Raw genomic sequence first — 9,533 nt, 5'->3', positions numbered from 1 at the left:
CACCCTCACTCCCACAACCTTGGACATTGCCTCAAAGAAGGGCGTGCAGAACTTGACAAGTCTGGGGCAAACCCAGAACATGTGGGTGTGGTTGGCTGGGCCTCCCTGGCACCGTTTGCATTTGTCCTCCACCTCCGCAAAGAACCTGCTAATTCGGGTTCTGGTTAGGCCTGCTCTCTGCACCATCTTTCGCTGCATTAGGCTCAGCCTTGTGCATGTGGAGGTGGAGTTTGCCCTGTTCGATCTAGAGTTTCCCCCAATCTCCATGGCCATTTCCTTCTCCCATTTTTCCCTTGTCTTGTCCAGGGGGAGTGTACCTCCTCTAGCAGTCACCCGTACAGGTCCCCACACTTCTCCCTCCTTGAAATGGGGGCCATTTCAGTTAGACTGAAGTGTTGCCTCATTTGGTACCACGTCTGGAGCATGGCTACCACCACTGGGTATCTCCGGTGCTTGACCGGGGGGTGGGGAAGGGCCTTGGGGATGTAGATCAGGGGAGGGATCTGAACAGGAAGAGTAACCTGGGATGTCAGCTCAATTTGATCATCTGTATTCTCCCTGCGAGGGAGAGTAGGGGTTGGGTCCCACCCACCTCTGCAGGTCGTTTTTGACTTTCTGCACCAGACCCGTCAATTTCCATTTGTGGATCCATGTCCAGTTGTGGGCTACTTGGATCCTCAGGTAGTGGAATTTGTTTAACAGCAGTCCCTCCAGCTCTGTCCCTCCCCCCTGCAGGTTCACAGGGAAGATCTCACTTTTGCTCAAGTTAAGTTTGTAAACTTCGAAGGCTCCAAATTTGTTTAGGAGTTTCATTATCCCTTCCCTGCTGGTCTGGAGATTTGAGATGTAGGGGAGAAGGTAATCCACATAGAGCCAGACTCTATGCTGTCTGCCTCCCCTTTGGATACCTTCCCACCCTAATGCCATTCGGAGGGCGATCGGCAGTGGTTCGATTGCCAGAGCAAACAGCAGTCGAGACAGCAGGCGTCCTTGCCTCGTGCCTCTGTGCAGCAGGAAGTATTTAGAGCTGGTGGCGTTTGCCCATAGGCTTGCCATGGGAGTGCTGTACAGTTGTTTCACCCAGGAGCTGAACCCTGGATTATCACGGCCAATCCACCTAACCTGCACATCTTTGGACTGTGGGGGGAAACCGGAGAAAGCCCACGCAGACACGGGGAGAACGTGCAGACTCCGCACAGACAGTCACCCAGCGGGGAATTGAACCTGGGATCCTGGAGCTGGGAAGCAACTGTGCTAACCACTGTGCTACCGTGCCGCCCTCATATCTCATCCCAAAGGTGGACCATCTCAGAGTACAGTCCTCTCACATGCTGCACCGGCAGTGTCAACTTTTTTCAAAACGTGTTTATTGGATGTGGGTGTCGCTGTCTGTGCCAGCATTTATTACCCCTTCCTACTAGCCCTTGAGTAGTTGGTGGCATGCTACCTTCTTAAACCGGTGCAGTCCATGTGTTGTAGGAATACCCATTTTCCCCGTGTCTGCGTGGGTTTCCTCCGGGTGCTCTGGTTTCCTCCCACAGTCCCGAAAGACATGCTGTTAGGTGAATTGGACGTTCTGAATTCTCCCTCAGTGTACCCGAACAGGCGCGGGAATGTGGCGAGCAGGGGCTTTTCACAGTAACTTCATTGCAGTGTTAATGTAAGCCCACTTGTGACAATAAAGGTTATTATTATTACCCAGAGTGCTGTTCTGGAGGGAGTTCTAGGATTTTGACCCAGTGGCAGTGAAGGAATGACAATATATTTCTCAATCAGGTTAGTGTGTGGTGTGGAGGGGAAATTCCAGGTGGTGGTGCTCCCATTATCCTGCTGTCCTTCTCAGTGGTAGAGGTCACGGGTTTAGAAGGCGCTGTTGAAGGAACCGAGGTGAGTTGCTGCAGTCTGTCTTGCAGCTGGTACACACGGCTGCCACTGTGTGTTGCTGGTGGAGGGAGTGAACTTTGAAGGGAATGAATTAGATGCCGATGAAGCGGTCTGCTTTGTCCTGGATGATGTCGAGCCTCTTGAGTGTTGTAGGAGCTGCGCTCATCCAGAGTATTCCACACACTCCTGTCTTGTGCATTGTTGATAGTACGTGATGGGATCAGTCAGAGTTAAATTTTTTGGTGAGGTTCAATCAACATTTAGTGGTTCTTGAGTCTGTAGTTCAGACAAAAGTGACTAACACAGGCTGGTCTGGGGAATACCTCTATTCCGTTTGTCTCCCAGCATGGCCCCGAGCTTCCGGTCCCTTCTCGCTTTAATTCTCCATCTTGCTCTCATGCTGACCTCTTTGTTCTCAACCTCTTGCAGAATTCCAAAGAGGATCAATGCTAGTTCAAGGAAAAATACCTCATGGGTGCGATCTACCTGCCACCCTGCGCCCAAAAAACAGTGCGCCACAGCACAACGTGGCCAGTAAATGCTGGGAGACCCCCCTCTACCCAGCTTGCCTCGCCTCATGAGAGCGAACGCACTCTCGTGCGACGTCGCGATCGGAAGCCTGTCCATTGTGGTGGGATCATTTTTTTTTAATTTAGAGTACCCAATTCATTTTTTCCAAATTAAGGGGCAATTTAGCGGGGCCAATCCACCTAGCCTGCACATCTTTGGGTTGTGGAGGCGAAACCCACGCAAACACGGGGAGAATGTGCAAACTCCGCATGGAGAGTGATCCAGAGCCGGGATTGAACATGGGACCTCGGCACCGTGAGGCGGCAGTGCTAACCACTGTGCCACCCTGCTGCCCTCGTGGTGGGATCACTTTTGGCAGACAGCTAGTCTTATTCTTATGTGCAGTTCCCTGAGGTAACCAAAGCGTCCCACCCACAATGGGCTTCAGATCATGAAGTCTCGCGTGATCGCGTTCGATGACACGAGATGTGTCTCCAGGCTTACCAGCCACGTTGCACCGCGGCACGCTGCTTTCCAGACACAGTGCGGCTCGGCGATCACACCAAATTCCAGTAACACTTGTGGAGTTTTTAAATATTAAATTCAAACATTCATTAACCACAGTAAAGAAAATGTAAACACGCACAATTGCATTGACACAGTTAAAATTAGTTTTACATAACATTTCCTCAAAAGACTCTTGGTTAAATTCACAAATGGAACATTCCTTTAGGCAACAGTCCTTATAGATATTTAATCAATAGAATTCCAATAACAATTACCCCTGTTGCTGACGGAGAAGTATCTCATAGGACTCTCTTGCCCACTTGGTTGTGGAAATTCAACCCAGAACTTTAAACCAGACCTCTGCTTTCTGGAGCAACCAGACATTATAACTTTTTTTTAGAGTCCTTCATTATTTTTTTTCCAATTAAGGGGCAATTTAGCGTGGCCAATCCACCTACCCTGCACATCTTTGGGTTGTGGGGGTGAGACCCATGCAGACACGGGGAGAATGTACAAACTCCACACGGACAGTGACCCGGCTGGGATCGAATCCGGGTCCTCAGTGCCCGTAATGCAGCAGTGCTAACTCCTGCACCACCGTGCCACCCAACCAGACACATTTTAATGGTGAGTGAAGCTGTTTACTTCACTTCTTCACAGTTCTGTCCCAACACAGGACACTCTCTTCAGGAAGTCTTACATGGCCACACCTAACTCTCTCTTTATATCTAGTTTTCCTCTTTCATCTTTTCCCATTGTACCTTACCCTTGTTTGCATTTTACCTTTCCCCAAAAAATCTTGCATGTTCTGCTTATGGCCACCACCTTCCAGTTAAATAAAATTTAATAACTTTGTGTTATTTGTTTATGACCTTTTCCCTGCTGTAATTTCATTTTTACTTCCCTTTGAAATTTAACAACTGAACACAGTAAACTTCTTTACTTTCCAATGCAAATTTCCACCCACGTCTTATTTACCTGCAGAACCCCCATCCCAGTTCTATTCACTTCAAATGCCTGCCTTTCACACCTAGCCCCTTTGATGGCCTCAACTCTGCAGACACCCATTCCCCATCTTAATTAAATAAGTCACACTAACACACACACACACCAGCCCCACAGTCCTGCTTTACAGAATACCACAGTAACCCCCATCAGTATTAAAAAATAACATTTTCTTCACAGTGTTCAGTGCTATTCAGCCATGGAAATTGTCTTGGGTGAGCCTGATCTTCTTTTCAATTTTCACACATTAAAAAAAATTAGAGTACTTAATTCATTTTTTCCAATTAAGGGGCAATTTAGCGTGGCCAATCCACCTAGCCTGCATATCTTTAGGTTGTTGGGGTGAAACCCACGCAGGCACGGGGAGAATGTGCAAACTCCACACGGACAGTGACCCAGAGCCCGGATCGAACCTGGGACCTCGGCGGCGTGAGGCTGCAGGGCTAACCCACTGTGCTGCCCTCAATGTTCACACATAACAATAATGTTCACAGTCCACTCCTTCTCCTTCTTGGGCAGTTCCTTGAGATTGAGGATGATTTGCTTCCACTCTGGTTTGATAGGTTCTGAGATGGCTGATAATTCCAATGCCTGACCTGCAGATTCTGCGACGTGTGGGGCAGGTGGTGATTGGAGGGTAGAGTAGATCACTTGTATGCAGGTTTGTGCTCTTTCTCCCCTGACTTTTTAAAAATAAATTTAGAGTATCCAATTCATTTTTTCCAATTAAGGGGCAATTTAGCGTGGCCAATCCACCTACCCTGCACATCTTTGGGTTGTGGGGGCGAAACAAACACGGGGAGAATGTGCAAACTCCACACGGACAGTGACCCAGAGCCGGGATCGAACCTGGAACCTCGGCGCCGTGAAGCAGCAGTGCTACTCACTGCGCAACCGTGCTGACCTTTTTCTCCCCTGACTTAACCTCACCTCTGCAAGTTCCTGACAAAGTCTCTAGATGTGTCCTTTACCTTCCCAAATGATCTTTGCTTCATTTTGGTCGTTTGCAAGCCAGGCACCCCCATGAGTGTGCAGGGATGTTTTGAAGACATTGCCAAAGTGTTTCTGCAGCCTCCCTGAAACATCTCCTGCCACATCAACACTCAAATGCTCTTAAAGTGACAAACTTGCTTTGCCCTAGGATTTCATCAATGTTGCTCTGAGCTGACCAGCAAGAATCTCCAAAGGAATGGCTTTCCTTTCATAAGCTCTCCTGTCCATGAGCCACTGTTGGCTCCTTCCTTACAACTGCACACCTGAAAACAGTGTTGATGCTGGTGTGGAACACCATTGTAGGACCACAAACTGGCGCTTTGCTACATTGTTAAACCGCACCCGAGATTATGAATTTCTCCAATTCTGGCCTTCTGTACACCCCCAACTTCCATTGCCTAACCATAGGTGGTTGCATAATTGAGACACAGGTCATAAGTTCTGAAATTCTCTCCCGAATCCTTTCTGGCTTTATATCTTACTCTCCTCCCTTAAGACATTCCTTAAAACGTATCTCTTTGACCAAACTTCTGATCACCTGTTCTAATATAATTTTAAAAAACTTATTTAATGGAACCTGCGAGTCGCTGGCTAGGCCAGCAATTGTGTTGCCCACCCCTAATTGCCCTTGAGAAGGTGATGGTGAGCTGCCTTCTTGAACTGTTGCAATCCATTTGTTACAGTGTGCTTTTGTGAAGAACGATGGGGCATTTAAAAAAAATCCAATTAAGGGGCAATTTAGCGTGGCCAATCCCCCTACGCTGCACATCTTTGGGTTGTGGGGGTGAAACCCACGCAGACACTGGGAGAATGTGCAAACTCCACAAGGACAGTGATCCGGGGCCAGGATCGAACCCGGGTCCTCAGTGCCATAAGGCAGTAGTGCTAACCACTGCCCCGCCATGTCACCCTATACCATTTATAAAAATACATCACAAAACATTTCAACCCATAAATTACAGAAATTGCCATAAAACTCCATTTGTCTCCAGACAATGTGTTCCACTCTTAGGTGCCTCCATACAATGGTAATTATTTTGATAGTTATTATATACATTCCATGTCAGGCATACAATCTGGAGGGAAAACATTTCAAATTGAAAAATCACAAAAAGTGCAATAGAATTCAACTTTCTTTCACACGGCTGTTCCCCAATGAGGTGCCTCAATATAATTTCAACACTTTTGTATTCACATTCAATGTTACACCTATAGCCCAAGGGAGTTCTACAGATTTTCCAGCTCCTTTGTGTACTCTGGCTGAAAGGTCTTAGACAGCGACCTTCCCCCATTGCCTCTGCGGCGGCTGCCCAAGCTTTAGAGCGCCCCTCAGCACATAGTCCTGGACCTTGGAGTGTGCCAACCTGCAACAGTCACTCAAGAACAATCCTTTGCACTGAAAGACCAGCACGTTTCGTGCAGATCAAACAGTATCTTTCACCGAGTTGACGATCCTCCAGCCACAGTTGACGTTTGCCTCGGTGTGTGCTTCCCTGGGAACAGCTCGTTGAGCAGGGAGTCCTGTGTCAGGGAGCTGCTCGGGGTGAACCTCAACTAAAACCAAGGTATCTTTTCCAGGCCTGCTTTGCAAAGTCTCACGAGGAGGTGAGACTCCAGGCATGTAGAAAGAATCTCACCACCATCCAAGCTGTACCTTGGTGCTTGTTTGAAAGTTAGAGTTACTTTATGATTGCAAGTTGTTGCTTGCCCTCTGACTGTTTTAAGACTTGGAATCATCCCTGGAGAAACCAAGAACCCAGATCCATATCCAAGTGAGACCTGGCAGCTTCAGGAGAAGAGAAGGGTGGGAAGGAGGAAGAAGCTGGCAAAAGAAGGTTTCTGTTTTGTGACAAAACAAGAAGAAGTTCTGTTTGCGTTAATAATCACACTAAACTCTGCTGAACAAAAACAAACAGGCATTTAAATCACAAAGCAGGCCATGATTTGCATCCTTTTATCCGCTAGTAAGACTGTGAGATGTCATGTGGTGATGCCAACAGCCTGCTACTAGTGGCACTTCCAATGGTTGGGGCCTCCAAAAGATTACAAGATTCTTGCATTTAAATTTCTTTTGATTCACTAATGGCAGGAACTGGTTTGGGGCAAAGGGAAGATTTTTGATCAAATGCATTGAAGGCGAAATTGCTGAACATATTTGAAATGGTTAATATATAAATATATATATAATGTTCAAGAGATTAATTTTATATAGTGCTGCAGGTTTTCAGGTTGGTCCGCTGGTCTGTAATAAATCTTACTTGAGTGTTGCAATTGGTCATTTTCAGTGTGCTTGGGCTAGGGAGGGGAGGAATTAGTGAGGGACCCGCCCCACATCATAGAACATACAGTGCAGAAGGAGGCCATTCGGCCCATCGAGTCTGCACCGACCCACTTAAGCCCTCACTTCCACCCTATCCCCGTAACCCAATAACCCCTCCTAACCTTTTGGGTCACTAAGGGCAATTTATCATGGCCAATCCACCTAACGTCCTCTGCTGGCAGTTAAATATGCTTGCCTGCATCTGTGATATTGGGTGAAATCAAGATCAGTTACTCCACTGTTGACGAGTATATTCCTGGTCTCAGTGCATGAGATTCACAAATGAAGAATGGTCACATGGATGGGAATCCAGAGAACTGTGGATATCTGTCCCTTCAAACAGGCAAGAAAAAAAAACCATGTGGTTGGAGTGGATAGGGTGGTTACAGAAATACCTATGGCCAAGTGAAGTAGATCTGTTGTTTTATAATTTAAATTACCCAATTAATCTTTTTCCAATTAAGGGGCAATTTAGTGTGGCCAATCCACCTAACCTGCACATCTTTGGGTTGTGGGGGCGAAACCCACACAGACACGGGGAGAATGTGCAAACTCCACACGGACAGTGACCCAGAGCCGGGATCGAACCCGGGCCCTCGGCGCCATGAGGCAGCAGGGCTAACTACTGTGCCACCGTGCCGTCCCTAGATCTGTTCTTCACCTCCCAAGAACAGCATATATGTCGCGCCTTTAATAAATAAAGCATCTCGAGACATTTTACAGCTGTGCATCCCAACAACAGCTTATATTTATATAGCACCTTCAACATAATGAAAGGTCTCAAGACACTTTATTGAAGCGTATTCAAACAAAAAATAACACTAAGCCAAAGAAGGAAATATTAGAAAAGGTGATCATAAATGCGGTCAAAGAGAGAGATTTCAAGTAGAATTTGAAACGAGAGAGGGAGAGGTAACAAGGCAGAGAGATATAACAGAGGAATTCCTGAATTTAACACCCAGGTAGATGAAGACATGGTTACCAATGGTGGGGTGGAAGAATTGGCATTATGTACATTGAAATATTGATATATACAAGGGCAATAATTGGAGGAACACAGAATTCATAAAGGGGTGGGGATTGGAGTAATTTAGTGATTGTTTGGGGTGAGGGGAAGGGACAAGGTATGGAGTGACTTGAACAGGACGATGAGAATTAGAATTTTAAAATGGAGATAAAAGTTTAATAAACTTAAGATACTTGCATTTCAATAGCACCTTGTATCAAAATGGTCCACACAACAAATATTTTTTCAAATGTGGAGATGCGCAAAACACATTAACCATCTGGTACCAACAATTTCACAAAAGGCCATGAGATGACTAATGGCAAAATTAATATTTTTATTAAAGGAAGAATTTTAACCAATTTTGAATTCATAGAACCTTTCAGTATTCTCTTCATCTCCCCCTGCCACCCCTCGTTCGTTTGGCAATGACCTTTGATCTGTGCCCTCCGATTACCAACCCTCCTGCCAGTGGAAAGATCTTTATTTACCAAAATCTTTCATGATTTTTAATTACTTACTTAACATTCTTGGTTCGAAAAAGAACAATCTTAGCTTCTCTGGCTCCACCACATGACTGAGTCCCTCATCCCTTATATTATATAAAGTAGTATTGTTATTAGAGACCCAGGGTAATGCTCCAGGGACCTGGGTTCGAATCCCGCCACGGGATATGGTGAAATTTGAATTCAATAAAAAACAAATCTGGAACAAGTTTAATGATGTTTTAAATTTTTTTTAGTGTATCCAATTAATTTTTCCAATTAAGGGACAATTTAGCGTGGCCAATCCACCTAGCCTGCACATCTTTTGGTTGTGGGGGCGAAACCCACGCAAACACGGGGAGAATGCGCAAACTCCACACGGACAGTGACCCAGTGCCGGGATTGAACCTGGGACCTCGGCGCCGTGAGGCAGCAGTGCTAACCCACTGCGCCACCGTGCTGCCCTAAGTCTAATGATGTTGATGGTCGTAAAAACCCATGTGTTTCACGAATGTCCTTGAGGGAAGGAAATCTGTTGTCCTTACGTGGTCTGGCCTACATGTGACTCCAGATCCACATCAAGGTGGCCCTCCCAGCGACGCTCACATTCTAAGAATAACTAATTTTAAAAAACAGGCAAATCGTGGGTTTAAGGACTGGAGATTCCCGTTGTACAGTGCTGGGTATGTGTTGCATTGTTAATCTAACTCCTCACTGCCCTTTAACAGAAGTTGTGTTATGTACTCTGGGATAACACAGGCTGCAACTGGATGCAGCTTTAACCAAAAGATACTCCAGACCATGAAGTTAGTTCAATCTGATT

The sequence above is a fragment of the Scyliorhinus torazame genome, chromosome 21 (assembly GCF_047496885.1).
Source record: "Scyliorhinus torazame isolate Kashiwa2021f chromosome 21, sScyTor2.1, whole genome shotgun sequence".
Lineage (NCBI taxonomy): Eukaryota > Metazoa > Chordata > Chondrichthyes > Carcharhiniformes > Scyliorhinidae > Scyliorhinus > Scyliorhinus torazame.
Note: the sequence above shows the minus strand (reverse complement) of the source record.